Source organism: Symphodus melops (genome assembly GCF_947650265.1).
Source record: "Symphodus melops genome assembly, chromosome: 10".
NCBI classification, from domain to species: domain Eukaryota; kingdom Metazoa; phylum Chordata; class Actinopteri; order Labriformes; family Labridae; genus Symphodus; species Symphodus melops.
Genome location: NC_136700.1, coordinates 24,141,400 through 24,160,699, shown reverse-complemented (window position 1 = coordinate 24,160,699; position 19,300 = coordinate 24,141,400). Strand labels below are relative to the sequence as shown.

The 19,300-nt window shown below is 39.7% G+C and overlaps 1 long non-coding RNA gene across 1 annotated transcript in view; it reads right to left on the bottom strand.

Moving 5' to 3' along the window:
• The window catches only part of LOC306830932, a 43,982-nt gene extending 31,503 nt beyond the window's left edge, over positions 1–12,479 (bottom strand). Inside the window, exons 1-2 of the long non-coding RNA XR_013780037.1 lie at positions 12,226–12,479; positions 3,680–3,754 (exon numbers count right to left, since the gene is read on the bottom strand). This is a non-coding gene — a long non-coding RNA (uncharacterized lncRNA). The remainder of the gene's footprint in view (positions 1–3,679; positions 3,755–12,225) is intronic.
• Positions 12,480–19,300: the final 6,821 nt, after the last annotated feature.

Genomic DNA, 19,300 nt, shown 5'->3' with positions numbered 1-19,300 from the left:
AGCAAACACTGCTGGATGTCCTAATTGAGGGAGAAATGAATGCACATCAGTTGAAATGTTTTCTTGTTATTGATGTTTTTGGGGAAGAATTCTTTAAAATTATGGAGCAAAGAATCATCAGAGGCAGAAACCTGATGTTTTCATTCCAGTGTAAGCTCAGTAACTATTCATAGGTTTTTGGTAAATCACTGGAAGATTTATGTTGCTTGTGAAGAAAAATATAATATAATATAACGCATAATTCCTCCTGATCAACTGTGAACAATGTAGAACTTGCAGATGACTTTCTGAATCAATGACTGCTCTGTATGTATTTTTGCCAAACTGTTTGTTGCCTTTCCAAAAAGAGCAGAAGAGTTTCATATTTCATGTCTGATTGCAATACAACTATCTGCAAGATCATAAGTGTATCACAGCCCCGTCTCAGCTACAGTATTGACCATCATGAACACATCCTGTGGCTTTTGAATCATCCATTTGACTTCTGCATCATTGCGTTGGAAACGATCAATATGCCTCTGACAGCTCGTTGCTTTGTGGGAGTTCTACTTCCAGGCTCAACACCAACTGCATTTAAGAATAGTGTTACACACTGGATGAGGTTTTATTGAAACACTTCAAACCAGCAAATAATCAGATACCCTCATCAGCTTTCAGTATTTTTTATTTCAACAGCAGTATGTTGCAAGGCAGAAGGTTTCAATTTAGTGCATATTCTTTTAAACATGTATTTATACTTTGGTTTCATTTATATTATGCTATATATATGTTTTTATTAATACCTTGTTTTTTATGTTGTTTTTAATATATGTAATTTAACCTTTGCCTTGAAAGACAGATTACAGATCAAACACACCTGTGTAGATTGTGATTGACATTCATTCGGCCAATAAGAGGGAAAGGACATAGACCCCTTGTCCAATTGGCGGCCGAGGAGGGTGTTTAAAGCAAAACGAGGAAGGAAGCAGGGGGCACGCAGTGGGAGACGACAGGACACGGATGGAGGAAGATGGACGAAGACGGTGACAGGGAAACTGTGCACGGAGAGAAACATGGACAGGACGCAGGTGGAGTTTGACGATTGGACAACACAACAATAGAGACAGAGCTGGAGACAGCCAGTGTAAATAAATGTCAGAGCTCCTCTAAATGTGTGTGATGTGTCTTGTTGTAAATCCACTCTGATCCTGTATTTGATCATGCCTATAAACCCCTCAATTTCAGCCCTGCTCAGAACAGGCTGTTTCTGTGTCTGTAGCTTTAAATATGTAAATGAGCTGTGTCTGGAAGAGCTCGGGTGTCCCAGGCTTTCTCGCTCCATGTCCTATTGTTTACAGTGAGAAGGCTGACTCAGAGGACAGAACAAACCCCGAGCTGTCACTTTGTAAAGTCATGAAGGGAACATCTCCGAACAGTAGAGCAGGCTAAAAATGGAGAGGATGAACTTTTCTGATCATTTGGGGGTTCATAGACACACTAGGGAAACATTAGTGTTGCCTGCCTGCCTCTCTCTCCCCCTTTCTGCTTTAATTCTCTTAACCTCTATGTGCATCACACCCACTCCTGAAGCCTCTCACTGTGTCCACACCACAGTGAGCATGACCCTTATAAATACAACAGACCCATGTACATCTGAACCACAGGGCATGCTAAAGTGTGTTTTTGTTCTCTGCTATGGAAGATTCATTCAGGACTGATCTGACCTGAAAAAACAAATGTAGAATCCATCAGCAGGACTCCATTTAGAGGAAGAGAAACATGACAGCAGCATGGAAAGGCAGACAGCCTTAACTCTGCTGTTAGACAAAGGTACTCAGCTTTTACTGCAGCTTTGTTTTGTATGTTTCAGAGAGATGCTGGGATGTACTGAAGACTGTTACTTCCCCAAATATGGGACTTTTGAAAGTGATGCATTGATTTGCCCAGGTACTCTCTTTTATGTGGAGTTCAGATGACAAAAGATTTACACAGCCAATCTGCAATCCATCTGTACCGTATTATTACATCAACAGAACAAACTGACAAAAACATTGAAGAGAGACTTACAGAGTCCATCCTTTTTTGCTTTTTTAACAACAGATCCTTCTGTAAAACCAAAGATGCTGAAGGCCAGACATGAAAAATAAAGAAAAGGGAAGTAATTCATGATGCAAGAAAAAAAAGAGTTGATAAGTCGAGAATAAAGTTGAAATACAGTTTTGGAAAGATTTTAATTTTGCTCTGGACACGTCAACTTTATTTTCAAAGTGCATAATGAAAAAAACTCATCTTCCTCTTGTATTAATCATTCTAATGCCTGGCCATAATCCTCTTCTGTAGCATGCTATTAAAGCATGCCGTGGAAAATAAAAAGCAACGTTCAGCAGACATTTCCCTTGTAGTGAAGGACTCTTTTTGCTCCATCACACAACTTAATCAAGCGGATAAATAGAGAGCATGTCAAGGGGATATCAAAGAGAGAGCTGTGGAATCCGGTGCCATTGTACCTTTATGTTTTCTTGTTATTTCCAATTCCTTTTACCTCAACTTTAAGAAGACCATAATGTGGTTATAACCACGACCGTCCTTATCTCCACTCTCTGTTTACTAGGGTGCTGAGTGTTTCATTAGCGCTTTAGCACAACTGCAATTACTAATTTAATGTCACTCTTTAAGTATTGAAGGTATCTGAAAACTCTTCCAAACTACAGAGAAAGAGCTGAACTCTTTTATTCTCAAAACAGTGACTAAAAACAAAACATTTTCTTCCTATCCAAGTAATAAATAAAAGAATATGACATGCTGAGGACGTCCCTCCAAAATACCTACTGTATTAGTCTTTCTGCTGAATGCCTCTAGGAACCATTAATTTATAAACAGAAGTTGAAGCAAACGGATGCCACAAACAAATGTAATCTCTGGGTAGTTTAAAATGACTGAAAACGATGCAGGACAATTAATGGCGTGGGCAGAGAATCATGTCAGCAGCTGGGTGGACTCGCTCCAGGCGTTCTGGCTATTCTAGTAGCCGCAGGTGTAACTTCAGCATTAATGAAATAACCATCAATTACAAGAGGAAAGCCATAAAGCCATCCACACTGGACGCCTCCTCCATGACAACTTTAAACACACGAAGATGGTAACTGAACAGGGTTTAAGCTTGAGTTCATCAGCTCACCTTCACTAAGATGGGACAATCATCAATGTGAAGACTCAGATTTGATTACAAATGTTAAGTTTTAACATGATGTCTTAAAGTGAATTCTAATATACTCGTCATAGCCGTCATATTTAATGAATATTTCAGGCATGTCTGTGTGATAACGTGAACAGCACAGGAGATCATTCCATATCTGCATGTTCTGCATCATTCCCGGTGTTTCAAACAACAGAAGAAAAAAGAACTAATTCAACCAAATACTATTCAATGATTCTGACATTGCATTTCCTTCAGATCCTGCCGATTCATTTGGAAATTGTAATCAAGACTCCTGAAAAGGCTGAAAGTGAAGCTGAAATTAAATCAAAGACTGTTTGTTATGGATGCGTTGTTCAAAGAATTATAAGCAGGTACAAGGTCTAAGAAGCTGTGTGTGTGTGTGTGTGTGTGTGTGTGTGTGTGTGTGTGTGTGTGTGTGTGTGTGTGTGTGTGTGTGTGTGTGTGTGTGTGTATATGTGTGTGTGTGTGTGTTTTTCTTACCTCACTGGCAGACAAGAACAGCATCAGCAGACAGGCTCACACACGGTCAGCCCAAGTTCAAGACCTCAACCTGCCCTGGACAACAGGAAGAGGAGATCGATGGTTAACAAGGCCAGCATGCAAATAAAACATTGTGCAGCTTAAAGCCACACACAGTATAAAGGTGTAAAGAGATGATGATTCAGGTAAGTCATCTCTGCCATCGTGTAAAACATTCTTGAATCACTATTAATCACATGCATATATAGCTCATTAAAAATACACAAATATTTTAAATATTTTCAAAAACATCTCAAGACAAATCATGACTCATATGCAACAATAAACAAGAGTGGCTTTATTTTAGCTTGAAACACATCGACACAACCATCGGCCAAATGTCCAGTGGTAGCCTGTAACACAGCTTCAGACAGTACTCATGATGTTCTGCAAAAAGATACGGACTCTGCCTTTAACTATGACAAAGTGAATATTCACTTTTTATTGAGACATTTCAAATACATCATTAAACATGTTAGAATATAAAATTCAACTTTTCTCATTTGAATTCAGCAGCAAGAGTTGAAAGAGCTGTTCCCATATTGATTTCATGTAAAAGCAGACAGCTGTAAAGCATGAAGAGGTTTGAGACCAAGTTTAGGAATTATTTTGGCAAGTGAAGCGGCCAGTAAAGATCTCAGACAGTAAGTATCTGTTCTGACAAATGTTCTCCCAGAAATGATTTACTGCTTAGCGGGCTCTCACTTCAGGAAAGTGGACCGAGGGAAATCAATTCAGAGTTTGACCCTAAGAGGGCAAGACATTGATCTCTGAGAGGGAGAAGCAGACACTTTCCTCTTGTTTTGCTTTTTATAATTCATGGTTCTGTACAAAATATCATCTGATGGACTTTCTTTTTCCCACACATTCATTGAAAGACTTAATTGTGCGTCTGGAAACAAAACATCAGGCATTACTTGGAAGGGAAATTATTTTAGATTATGTCTGACAAAAAGGTTGTTCGGTTTTTCTCCTTGGCAGAGTTCAGTGTGCTTCCTGTGTACCGATATCTTAACCCAGTGAAACGTTGTTAAAAACAATGCTGAGATGAATCCCGTTGTGCTCAGACTGGTCAGCTGTGCTAAAGCTGTTAGCAGGGGAGACATTAAAGAGAAAGAGTTGGTCAGAGCTTTGGAGCTGTGAGGCTGCACAGGCCGGATAAAGCTGCGTTTGATATTCATTCATTATGCTAATTCAGCCGCTGTATTCCCCATAGATGAAGCCCGAGTGAGGGAGTTTGATGTCAAGTTGGTGTACGTGCTGCATACTTATGAGTGTGTCCGTGTGTGTGCAGGCATGCTCTCTGTTGTCTAATGGGGATTGCAGCGGGTATGGATATGGAGTCATGCATTACTCTGTTTATGTCAGGTGGGAGGTCAGATAAGAATAACATGAAAGAATGATTCTGCCTTTTTATGTTTTTAAAAGGGGTGGATTTGAAAAGTATAATACAGTATACAGTAAAAGTTGTCCCCTTTAACAGCCAGGTGTTTGAATTATTGAGAGAGCTTTTTGTCATGCGCTGATTAATAATAGGTTTGGAGCAACAATAAAAACGGGAGCCTGGAATGCTCAGCAGTTCAAATGAAGAATGGTTAAGGGTCACAAAATGTCAAAAATATGAAAGAAAACAAAGAAAAAACCCTTTGTTAAATTTGATATTTTAATCATAGACATTCAAAACACAAGGCATGTCATAAACCCAGCTTTCTTTGTGTGTGAGACCAACTTCTTATTGCTCCTTACAATGATAAACTTACGAGAAACATAAACAACACAACATGACAAACCTGCACAAATTGGTGGTGACAAAGTTGTGTTCTTCGAGATAACAGTGAATAAGAAGTTTCATATGGATCGTATTTCAAAGATGAGCAATGATGAGATTTGGCAAACTAATGAAAGAATCGTTCAGTGCAGGCTCTGCCGTACGTGTAGCATTTGAATCCCATTTGTTCAATCTCATAATTAATCATTTTAAGGAGACATTAATGGGCGACAATTAGAATTTCAAGCAGCTTCTATTGAAGAAAACATGACTCAAAACTGCTGTTCCCCTCTCAGTAAAGAAGGGGAAAGTATCCTCCTAATCCTGCATGAGATGACTGAGGCGTTTCCTTTTGGTGATAGTAACACACAGGGACTCTGCCACACGGCATGAATGTTAGTGAGGTTTGCAATATGCAAAAAGCTTTAATGGAGAGCTCATGTCATGAGTGGAGGAGCAGTGGTGAGTCCAGATTATATATGCTTTCTATATCTACAGGCTGAGACAGAGAGGGAGTGAATGATAATGTCATAAAGCACTTACATCCTCAGTCAGTGTACTTACCTTTGAACATGTTCTAAATATTATTCCAGGACTTGTTAAGAAGCTAAACTACGGTAGAATCATGCTGTTTTCAGCTGGACTCGTAAGAGCAAGACTATCTGTTCGATGTTTCTGCTTAAAGAGTTTTCTCTTTATACTAAAAGCAGTCGTGCTTTCAAGCAAAGGCTAAGTTTCTTTAATGGAGTTAAGGCTGTGCATAAGTGAGCGATGGCAATTATGTTGTTCATGACATGACAGTCAGCAGCTGAACCAACATAACCCAACCAAGGGGAGACAACTGCTGATAAACTTTAACCACAGCAGTGGCTCAAAATGTACAATGTTTGCACTGACAGCAGAAATCCTCCTTAAAAGGGCCCCACCTTACATTACTCACTCATGTACTCGGGAATGATGCTCGTCTCGCCCGCAATATGAACGAGAGAAAAGAAACAGAAAAACATGGTGGTGTCAGATTTGTTATGATGTAATGGGGATGAGCGCTGTTGCTTCCCAGGTTTTTTTTTTTTTCCATTGGGCCCCAACAGACTCCAAAATCTCCCATGGTTCACTGCACCTGTCAGAGGTCTTAATGATATGGCTAATCAGTGTAAATTCCAAAGTAAAAACTAAAGTGTAACATATGGCCCGAGAGTAGTCATAAAGAATGAAATATTACAGAATTATTGCCATCAAGGGTAATATTTTTAAAGTACTACAGGCTGTTTTTTCAAAACAGTAGTTCAGTAAAAATGGAATATCTAGCTTACGGCTTTTGGTAGTGTTGAAGTCAACACCACATTCACCAAGACACTGACCGAGACAAGACCAAGAACATAAATAATGACAAATCATCGTCTCGTGTGCAGAGGGCGTTTCAATCACTTAGACCAGAACAACAGGACGGTTGCAGCCATAACGCGGAGATAAAAATCTCATCTCATGAATTAGATAATCAAGGAGTTGTTTTGTTTAGAAAAAATGCATTTTCCTTTTAATCACTGATCTTTTCAAATAAGATGTGGGCTACTTTCCCATGTAGATACTGATACAATCCACATCTTTTAAAAACAATGTGAGCGGCCAAACAAAAGAATCTGATCAAAAAGTCACTATTTAACATTGGTGACTTGCAGCCTTAGAGAATCATTCTAGCCAGGTTTACTCTGGGATTTCTCAAAGACCAGATGGCCCCACATTGGCAGTGCTATCAGCCTGTTCAAACCATGGAGATCAATTTCTTCAATTGAGCCAGAGTGGAGTCAGCAGAGCGTATCAAACTTCTCCGCTCCTCCTGGCAGAACTCTTTTGAGCCTCTATAGGCACACTCCCAAGACTTTCACCTGGTCTGTGCCTACAGCTTATCGGGACCCTGCAGCACTGCCTGCTGAGGGGTTTATTTCAATCTTTTGTGCAATAGAAGTGTGATTAGGTCACAGAAAAAAAGTGTATGAAAACAGAAACAAATTGCATACCAATCTAAGGAACATCTGCAAAAAAATTAAACAACCCCTCCAATTTCAGAGCCCAAGCTTTTTATCAGTCACAAAAAGTGTAACTGCCTGCACCCTGACTCAACCTTATTACATATGCTGGTTTTGCTGGAGCTTCACTTAGTTTAGTACATTGATCTAACTTCTATATTTATGTAGCATCATCCAAAAATCAGCAAACAACACCCTTCCCACAGTATTATAGGAGGAAAACACTGATTGTTCAAAACATTACTTCAGCATTTTTTTTTTACATTTTGCCTGCAACAGGTCTGAACTTAAGGTATCAGCAGACTTGTTGTGAGCTTTTTACAGTGTGGTATTTCTGCTCAAATTTAAGAACAAGCTGATGTAAAGCCATGAAACTGAGACCCCTTGATGGGGGAGTCTATATTGGAGGTTCAAGGTTCAAGGTTCAAGGTTCTTTATTTGTCAATTCCAAAATATGTCAGAGGGTTGTTGTTTCAGATTTTTACATTATGGGCTTCAAAGTCAGAGCAATGTGTTCAAGGTTATGCCTAAATGTTACATATGGGTATTGTAGCAGTTGCCATGGTTATTTTATTTCTGTGAAGGATGGCAAAATAATTTATCCAGTTTTCAATGTGCCAGGAACACAAACATGTTAATGGCTGGATGTGGGGTATGTGTGCTGGGGAGAGGACACACACACGGACACAAAACGTGGTTAATCGTGAGCTGTGTGTCAGCTGGCATTTTCTATTCTAGAGGGAAATGAAATGTGACAGACATTACTGCGGCACACACTCAGAATAGGAAAGTAGCTCTTGCTTATGCACTCAAGGTTACACAGCGCTCTCAACACATGGTAGAGAACAAATGGTTGACAGAATGGACGGACAGACAGACGGACAGACAGGTTATTACATCAAAAGATGACTGACAAATGTACATCACATAACCACACAAGCAGCTCAGACTGCTAATAAGTGGATTTCCTCCTATTGCATGAGAAAAATGAAAGGAGTTTTGCAAAGGGTGACTGTCTGCGCTAACTACCTGCTTTGAACTCTTAGCATGCATCAGAGGTGAGCTGAGAAAAGTCCTCCGGCCCTATATGTGCATAAATCCTGCAAAGTCATGAATAATCAGCTGTGTGTCCAGTGATAGGGACGACAAAAGCTTTATTTGGGACAGGGACCAGCATTGAGGGATATTTGAGTCCCAATCTATCTGAGAAAATCATCAGGGAACCTCACGTGTTGAGTTGATTCACTTTATTTGGTTATTTCTCTTCAGAGTGGATGGAGTCTTAGATCGAGCCGCCCACTCTGCGTGACTATTTATCGCCCTCCTCGACACCCATCAAACTTTTAACCTGAGCTCTCATATTGTCCATCATCTTTAGTTCTTGCATGTGAGAATATTTTTAGCCTGTGATTTTTGTATGCATGTCAACGACCCTTCTTATCCTTTTGCAAAAGACTTTCTGAAATGTTTCCAATCAAAAGAACAGCCAGTAACAACTTTGGAGAACACAATCTTCTTGTTTTATATTCAGACCCAAACTAATTCAGGAAAACTTCAGATCAAACATAAGGCTTTCTTACCATAGTAACATTCATAGCTTTCGATGTTTGTGTGAATGTGTCTGCTTTATGTGAAAAGGGACTTCACATCTGAGCTCTGCTTTGATGGTAAATGAGCTCCACAAGGACCGTGGACTCCAGAGACAAGCAACGCCTGACTCACTTCTGAGAGCTCTGTGGCATCGTGGAACAAGCGTGTCCCAATGGGGAGACATCCCAAAGGACAGCCTGCTGTGGAATGCGTGTGTGTGTGTGTGTGCGTGCTAGCGTGTGCAAGGCAGAGGCAAGTCAGTGGAGATTCAAACCAAGAAATAATCCTGTTTGACTTTGAAGCCCAAACTTGAGTACTGTTCCATTTCATTTGAGGACAGCCTTAAATAAATGTTAGAGGATTAAACTTATTGCATATGTCTTTACTGGTGGTCTAACTGTTCAACTCTTCACTAATGAAGATGGCGAGAAACGCGTAACCACATGTTAATAAACGGAATAAATCTTGAAAAGAATTCATGTAAAACTAAACAAAAGCATTGCTCCCTGTTTTTCCATGAGAACATGTTTTTTTAACCAGAGCACAGAAAAAAAAAAAAGATTTTGGTGCATTCACACATTATTATTTTATATTCAGAAGTCTAACAGTGGAGATGTCAGAGCCACTGAATCATCATCATCATCTCTTCAGACAACAGAATAATTGATTGAGCCTCGAGTTCATCTCAAAACACCCTGTGGAAATGTTACGTGGACTTTGGTGAGTGATGAGAACAAAAGACGACAGCAGAGTGAATCAATTAAAGTCTGGGATGATCGTATTTGAAGTACAAGCAGAGCTCAGAGAAGAGAAGATTGTCTGCCAACAAAAATAAATCAGCCACTTTTCATTTCTCTTCCTAAAGAGCTGAAGCAGAAAGTTTGAGTCTTAAATTAGGACTTTTTATTTGTCTTCAGTTATTGGAAAAGCAATAATGGACATCAAAAAACCATGTCATTTATTTTTAAAACAGAACTCAAAAGACATTTGCTTCAAGAGAACATTTTATGTTAGTGGACTGCTAATGCTTAAAAATAAATGCCAGTTGCATGTGGAGAAAAACCTGATGGACACAAACAAGCCTTCCCAGCATCAAAACTGTCATTTCAAACTGATGACAGGATGTCTACCAGACTGGAGAGGCTCCATATTCAGGCCAGAACACCATGATCTGTGCTGGGTCGCCTCCATGTTCAGTCTGAACCAAATAGGTTTGATTATGCTTTCACTTTAAAGGCAGAATGTGTGACTTTTTGATCCAGTGGCTGTCACCATCAGCATGAAACCAAAACCAACCGCTGTTTGACTCCGCTATTCTGAAGCCTCTGCTCTCCTGCAGAGACAAACCTCCAACCGCTTTCTACTCGGGTCGCAAAAAGGACTTATCAAATTGGACCGTCACTAATTAACTGTTTTAATTGTGCATTGTCCCTTACAAAGAAAGTTAAATTGAATTGAATAACAGCTAAGCGCAAGATCCTTTTTCTCAAACTTCTTTGTTGTGGTAGCATGCTAACGGTAACACTCTTTACTTTGTTTGTAGCTTCACAGTACATGTCAGTTTACACAGAATGACCATGATCTAAAAATGCTTCCGTGATGTTGAAATAAGCAGTGAGTACAGTATGTTATTTTTCTTTTCTCTGGTCGCTCACTATCCTGGCCATTTGTATATACCCTTGACGTTAGCGCTACAAAGTTACAACCATGTTTAAAGTGGAAAAACCATCTTCCTCCTCTCAGGCAGACTCTCCTACAGTCCACTCTTCTCCTCCTCCTCCCTCTCATTTCTGTCTTGTAAAGCTCTGATAGATGTCTGACCATGACAGCCTGTAGTGTAGATCTGAGGCTCTGCAGCAAAAACCTTTTAACTATATTAAACTGTCACAGCTCCATTCTTCATGCAGCTCGCAGACATCCAGGACTCTAACATGGAGCTTACAGGACTTAATCTCTTCCTTTCATGGTTTTGCTTGTCTTTTTTTATTCTGATGTTTTCATTTTTCTTGGTGTTTTTTTTGTTCACACTTTAAACTGATACCTTAACTATTTTGAAAATGCAATATCAATGGATATCATTAATTTAATAAAGACACTCAGAGCCCTTCATTATTCAAGCGTTAAATACCACACTCTGACCAAGAAGCAACAGCCTGCAGTTCTTCAAGGGACCACTAGAGGCTCGCTGCACAATACCTACATTTTTACATACACAGATACACACTATTGGTCTCATCAGTTCCACTCTTTTTATAATGCATCTGTCTTGATTTATGAGTTATACGTGTTAACCATAATTAGGTGTGTAGCTGACATGATTGACAGGTGGGCGCGATGTAACGGTTTGTCAAGAGGCTTAAAACCAGCACTGATGTACAGTGTAATTGTGAAACCCTGCCTATAAATATTAGAATAAAGTAAAGAAAAAAAAAAATCTTCCAATGAATCTAAATGCAAAGTTTATTTTAAACTTGGGTACTAAATGTTAACTCAAGACGACAACACAGAAAGCAACGGTTTTACAATTATCTGCAGTGTTTAAGAATGAAGCGACCTGGCTGGGATACAATCAACATCCATGTCAGAAACAAATAACAGCTTTTCACACTGAGATAACACTCCCCCAGTGGCAACCACACAGGGGGCACATTAAAACCAAAATACAAAACTGAATTTTCACTTGGGTGGAGAATGTTATTTCATAGCACCATTGTCTCCCACAACAGAATTCTCTGCACTCACAACAGCAGCCTGTTCTGCATGAGCTACACTGTTGTGAAGAATTAAATCTGCTGCTTATCCAGCATTTAAATAGTGACATCAGGGCCAAATCTGACCCGCGTGCATGAATAATGACGACCTGCTCCAAAGCTGCTGCCTGCTTATACCTGATTTGAGAATGCTAAGCCATGTAAAGTTTACAAGGTTTCATAGAAGAGATTCTTTAAAACACAAATGCATACCTACACCAACCTTAGTAGCATTCAGGTGATCTCAAAGTCTGGCTTTATCTTTTGGTTCCGGTTTTAAGAGTAACCCTCAGACTAACATTAACCCTCAACCCTTTTTATTCCATGAGCATCATTTAAAGAAAAGTCACAGTAACAACTTGTGTGATTTACCTGTATTTCAAGATGCACAGAAGAAGGTTGAGGATGGAGACAATCTGTCACAGATCTGAGTGTTGAGACAAAGGTAAAAGGAAAAACAAAACTTGTTCAGGTGTCCAACAAATCAATAAATGTCCAATAAAAACTCCGACAGAGAAAAAAAACAAAACAAGCAGAAACAGATATATTCAAAGAAATAGCATGACTGGAGGTCAAAGAACAAACAGGAAGTGAAGCAGCACAGAGACTTAATAGGCTAATCAAAACCAGGTGTGGCAGACAATGTACAGGTGAAAGTGACGAGGTGCAATCAAACTGAAAGGAGAACACACAAGGGCAGGAAGTCAAAGTAGGTGTGAAACACTGGGGAAAGAAGTACAAAATAAAACAGGAAAATTTAGAAAATTAGACTTGGCAATAAAATGAAAATAAACACAGGGAATACATGAAATACTGAAAACCAGACTGGAATGAAAGTTAAACAATGCAAGACTTATACATAATGATTAAACAAACATGACACATCAGAAAAATAAGACAGTGAACAAAACAAACATAATGTACAAAGTTAAAGTCAGAATAATAAAAATTAACAATTGAGTTCTAAAACAGACCCACTATTGTCCATAATAGCCACCACTGAGGTGTGGAGTTATTTCCTGACGTTTGCTCTTGGCGTTGAAACAAACTATAGTCTTAAGAGTTTATTTACAAGAGCTTATTTAATGATCAGTATTCAATGCTGTGTGTAAATGTGTCATTGCATCTTATACGTTATAAAATGTAAACGGTTAAACTCAAGTCAACGACCTAACATCGTCCAAAAATCTGCTTCCAAACACACGAATTTAATGACCTGGAGTCTTGGCTTTATGCACAGAATAAGCTTTGACTCCTCCCACTGTCTAAAATACAATGTGATAGTGTTGTGCTGAGTTTCTTTTAATGATCAATAAAAAGAAACATTTTGGCTCCAACAAGGTCAGAACATTTTGTCCATTTAAACTTGTTAAGAACAACAACTAGGTCGTGTCAACAGGCCTGGCAGGCAACTGCTTGCAGCCTCAAACCAATCAGAAACCCCTGACAGCTGACAAACTAACAAAATAATATGCACATTTTGCTTCTGAAATACCTTCCTTAGGGGGCCTCATCTGACAGTCCAAATTCTTATTGCCCTGCTGAGCACTGCATGTTTTATTTCTGTTCGTCAATAAAAGTCAACAGAGAAAAACAAATTGGAATTATTATTCCAAAGAGGAAAAAAAGAGTTAAGAGGATTATGCATCGGGACACTGACCGAGAGGAATGGTGATGAACGCTGGTTGGAAGGCCTCCCATTTAGACTCTAGACATGCCGCTGATGACAGGACCAACATAAACGAGTTTGAGTTCCTGTCCTGGCAGATCTGCTATTGTCCTTTCTGATTCAAGTGAAAGAAGGGAAAGAAGAAAAACACATTGGCTTATACAATAAAAAATGTTTGCTGTCGTTCTTATTTCTGAGGTCACATGGGCATGTCGTGAGATGTGTTCCCCACCTTTAGGTAGAGAAAATCGAGTTAGTGAGTGATTAGAGCACAGATATGGAAACAGCCTGAAAGAAATGAAGACTGATGAAACTCTCAGGAAATACCGAAGCTGCTAATGAAGCGATTCTTTTTCATTTTCAGCGCTCAAGTTTTCTGGGAATATCTGACAGCTGATATTTTGTGTTGCTTTAAAATGTCAAACACAAAGACTTATTTACCCTGTAAATGCAGAAATTCATAATACTATTATTTAGTGAAGTGATTCATGTAGCCTGATTTTGTATGCTTTTAGGCCATGCAGTTCAGTAAATCCCTTTAATGAGTACAATCAAGCTGAATTATGGAGAAGGAAATGTTGTTATTCCCTTTGTAAAACACAAAAGTAGAAGAAAGACCCACTTAAATTGTGACAGAGGCTACATCCTACTTTGTTCTTGAGAGAACAGAAATTGTGACAAAACGCTTCATCAAGCAGCAATAGAAGATTTTGGTCCAGCTGCTGACCACTTATCAATCGTTGTTGGCCTTCCAATGGAAAGACGAAAATGACGTTGTTCTGGAAACAGCACATCACTCCACTCTTCGTATCCCTCCACTGGCTCCCAGTTACTCCTCCCATCAAGTCAAAACTCTGCATGCAGCAACAAACATGAACTCCCTCATCAGGTTCCTCCCACCTACTGCGTTCTGCCAAGTAAAGATGCCTGGACCAAACCTCACAGCAGGGCCCTTAGTGGTGAGCTGGACTCCTCTCCTCTGTCGCCCCCAAGTGGTAGAATGAAATACCAACCTTCCTCCAATCTGCAGAGTCCCATCTTTATGAAAAGGCATTGACCTAGCTCTTTCATGAACACCCACGACCTCAGTGAGATTGATGATGATTATGAATATGATGATGATAGCGGTGATGAAGCTGTTCATGATGTTGATGATGAAGAAAAACCTCTATTCTACACTGTGCTCCGCCTGTGGGCATCTGTGTTCTTGCTTTTGTTCTTCTCCCTCTCAAATGTGCATCACTTTGGAGAGAAGCCTCTGAGAAGATTCAACTGGAGACGGTGAGGTCCCACACAGACACAGACACACGACCTTCGGACAATCTGTTCGGTCAGTCAAAGGAACTAAATATTGGAATACTCATCCACTCACAATAAGAGACTCACAAACATGTGCAACCTTCAAAACATACCTCAAATAGTGGATATAAGAACACCACTTTTAACCTTTACCCTCTGTTATTGTCTCATGTCACTTGTGCCTTTGTGTTTGTATTTTAATTGTAAAGTGTCTTTCTCTGTTACCTGCCTATGGACAACAGATGGAAATTTCTGCTATAATCTGGCATGTTTTACTGCTGTAATTGTTTCAGCTGTTTATTAATATGCACTGTCCCACTGTAGGTAAAAGAACTGTAACTGTAGAATTGTCTTGAGCATCTTGAGAAATTACTAATCTTCATGAATACTTGAAGGTCAACTAAGAAAAAAACTTGACCGTGAAGTCCTCACTCAAAGGAAATACTTGTGAGTAAACACTTATTCACAACATGATCAACAGCCCTGCCTCATTTTGAAGGCCTGCTGTAGGCAAATGAATAAATATGTAAGTTCAACAATGAGTACAGAGTTAGCAAAAGCTGCAGGGGTTGCTGAGAGATGTTGAGCATTTTGTTTTGCATGTGCTTTTTCACACTCTAATGACGAAAAGCTAAAACGCCTCTCAAAAAATATTTCCTGCCTGAACAATTGCTCTCTCCTGGCCTCCTGCCTGCTGGGCCTCTTTTCCCCTCTTTGTGGGGACACATCCTCTTCTTGAGCCTCTCCTGACTCCATGACTTTATTACAACAGAGCCTGATGCCAAACAACATGAGGAGAGTGAACCTTGGGTTGAACACACACGGTGTCCTCAGACCTGTCACTGTGGAGTCTCATGGTTTGATCTCAATAACTCCCTGCAGGGTCAGCTACACAGACACACAACACATCAGAACCTGAGGAGGAGATGGTTTTCTGTCTGTCTCAGAACCCCCCCCCCCCCCCCCCCCCCCACAATCTTAATCTTAATCTGATCTTAATCTGATAATAAAGAATTCCTAAATGTGACTAAACAGTAAGAGCAGAAACAAAAGGCCTCTGCATCAAATGAATACCCACAAATATAACTGTGCTCTATGGGACTTTTGCACATTTTTTAGCGGCAGAGTTTAAGCCTTTATATTGACATCTTTTTCCCTTTATTACTAAAGCAATAACATGAGAAGCCCTCAGGCTGCTGGATGCTGCCTTTGAGTCTGAAACAACAGTTTGCTTGATCTTTCGCAATGCATTTCCCATTAAGCTGTTTGTTGCTGGTGCTCTGATCAGGTTATGCTTTCAAAGTCCCACAAAGAGTTACTCCACCACTAACTAACTGTTTTTGCTCAGTTCGAGTGAGCGCTCCTGCCATCTTGAACCTCCTTTGGACACACTGTCACTGCATGGCTTAACTGTTGCGTTACACTCCCAATCTACCACGGCTATAGTACGGCCTTGGCCATTTGCTACATGTCAGAACTCTCTCCACGCAATATTTCCCATCTCTCTTTAGATCTTCTATCCATTACAGACAAAATCGCTCAAAAATATTTGAAGTAAAAAATAACTAAAAACTTGTCAGACACTGTTGGAGTTTCCTCTGTACCAAGGGACATCTTTGCTCACTGGGAATATCTGCTTCTATAATGTAGATCCCTGAGATGACTACACACAAACACAGGACACAGGACTCTCAGCTTAAGTGAGCGTCACCTTCTTTCTTCAGGGCGTCACTTTTTTATCAGACTGGAAGAGGAACCCATCACTGTTATTGTACATTAAAAGGATCACAGTGACCAGACAAGATGTCATGTAAATAAAAAAATAAAAAATGGATCAAAATGAATCACATGGAGCTGGAATAAATTATTAATTTTTACTGGTTGAATGACTGAGCTGACGTGTTTTGATTAATCCTTGAATGTATATTTTCAGCTTTGACATGATTCATGTTAGGGATTGATATCAAACTCTCAGAATCATCAACAATCCAATTCAGCACTGAGAAAAAATTTGACCATGAATATTTTGTTCATTGTTGATTATTTCTGAATTCAGCTCCAGAGGAGTTCATTGGCTGCTGTTAATGACTGATTTTTTTTTAGATTGACCGCAATCAATGACAGTGGAGAATTGCTGCTCTTTCAGGATTCTTTGTTTGCTCAGCAGCAGTATGGCTTTATGGTCCTCTTTAATCTTCAATCCACTCATTTCATACAAAAAAGCAAGGGCTCTGTTGTGGTTTGGTGGACCTACAGCAAACGAGCTGTTTCTGCACATACATCTGGTTTCACACAGAGGTTAAAGGAGCCGTCTGATTTCAGGAGGAGGACACCACCCCAGATACTTCACAGCATCTGACTTTCTGTAATGTCTGTTCTAATGTCAATGGATTGGTATGAATAGACAGTTTAGCAGTCCTGAGGTTGTCTGGGTCTAAACTGTTTGGACATTATCCTGTCTGACCTGACCTGGTGAAAATGAAGTCAATTCTGAAACATCCACCATCAAGGTTGTAAATGATATCCAGACAAAAGCCTAAATATAAATGCAAAGTGTAAGTGATGTCTGAGAAGTGAATGTGAGCACAGGGGTAGCAATTTTGCTCCCTGCTTGAACAAAATCACTACTGCCAGCTACAGCGTGATTTCAATTAGCAATTTTTATAAGTTGAAAAAGTTACAAAGATCAAAAAAAAAAAAAAGGGTTCCACTCTGCATCCTACAGCTCCCGATTGGTATAGAAAAGTAACAAAGGAAAAAAAAAAGCGCCTCCTGCTCCTCCTGGGTTACCTTATGGGAGCAAAAGCAACCGTTAATGCTTTTCAAGGCTCCATCAAGCGAGCCTTAAATGCAGAGATGTGCAGTTGAAGGTAATCTGATACATACATCTGAGGGAATCAAAGTGTTTTACTTTAAGAAAACCCAGTTGAAATTCGATCCCAGACCAAAGGCACCTCCCTCCTTTGATTGACATCTTCCATCATTTGATTGACATCTTCCTCCCTCCCGAAACGTCACAAAGTTGAGCAGCACCGGTTTCAGCTGTCTGATTCAGAATCAGGGGAGGAAATAGAATAACTTATTCACTGAACGGTGAGTGACACAACGTTTTGGTTTCTGTAGAGCAGAAAAAACAGACATAAATACTATGCAATGTTGACTGAAGTTTCTTCTTAAAGTTGCTAACATAGTTCAAATGATTGCTCTATAATACCACGTGTGCATGTGTGTGTTTATGATCCTGTACAGACGTCCCTGCCATCAGTATTCTTGAATGCATGTGTGAGTGTGAATGCGCTGTAAATGGTGAGAAGATTTGTTGAATCAATTTACTAGCATGACACATCCATTAGCTTCCAAAGAGGTTATATGATCTCACATACATATTTATCTGTACTCTGGTTCATTCAGTTTTACTGTATATTAAAATTACTATTCTAGAGGTTCTTCAGGTTTGTAGCTACAGAACAACGACATGTTATCTGTCAGATCCTCTGGTGTCTCGCAGCCCATCTCAGATCTGATCTCACTACAATAACTGGAATGAAAGATAGACATGTTTAAATTGTTTCATATCAATAACTTCAAAGGCATCCTTGAAATGTTGAACCTTCTATTGAAGATCTCATCTTCAGTGACAATAGTCAAATGTCAGATGTTGAATGAGGTTTTGGAAAAGATTAATCTAACATGGCAGAGAGCAGAGAGAGCTGGCGTATGGGAGAGACGTGATCTCACACGAGAGTGGGAGATTCTTCAATGTTGATATTAATAATGGAGGACTTAAGAGGCTGTACAGGAGGCTGAACAAGAACAGGGACACATACCATGCATCCATATTTCATTAGAGCACTACATGACAACGTTAAAATGTCAACAGTCTAAATTAAATGTTAAGACTTTACATTCTTTTCCAATATCAGATCCTCACGAGAGGCCAGCTGTGACAGCACCTCCATTAATGCATGTCTGTAAGTCCTCCTGTATGTTTGTACGTGTGAGAGGCACAGCTCTTGATAACAGAGTGTAAAACGAGAATAAAGTCTCAGAAAACGTATGCATGCTCATCATTCATATGAAATTGGGCAATACGGCATGATCCATTCGTTAAAGGTTTGTTTTGCTATGCTGTGGGCGGGGCATAGGATGTGCCGTATCACACGTCAGTTATCATGTTAGAGATTCTGCTGCTCTTTAACATTTCAGCTGATGGTTTTTACCAGAAATGTTGGAAAAGAAAAAAAACAACAACAAAAAAACGTATTGTCTGTCTGTCTGCTGTCCTTCTCTCCTGTCTCCCATTATTTCATACATCTGGTCGAGATGATGGTGTTTTAAATCCTCCAGCCAACAGGCCCTGCTGACTCTGCCTGAGGCTAAAACATATTTCTCACATTCCCACCGTACATATCCCTTTGAGGCTTTTCCCCCCTACTGAGCTGTGAAAGGAATCTTATATAAAAATAAGGGTGTTCCGAG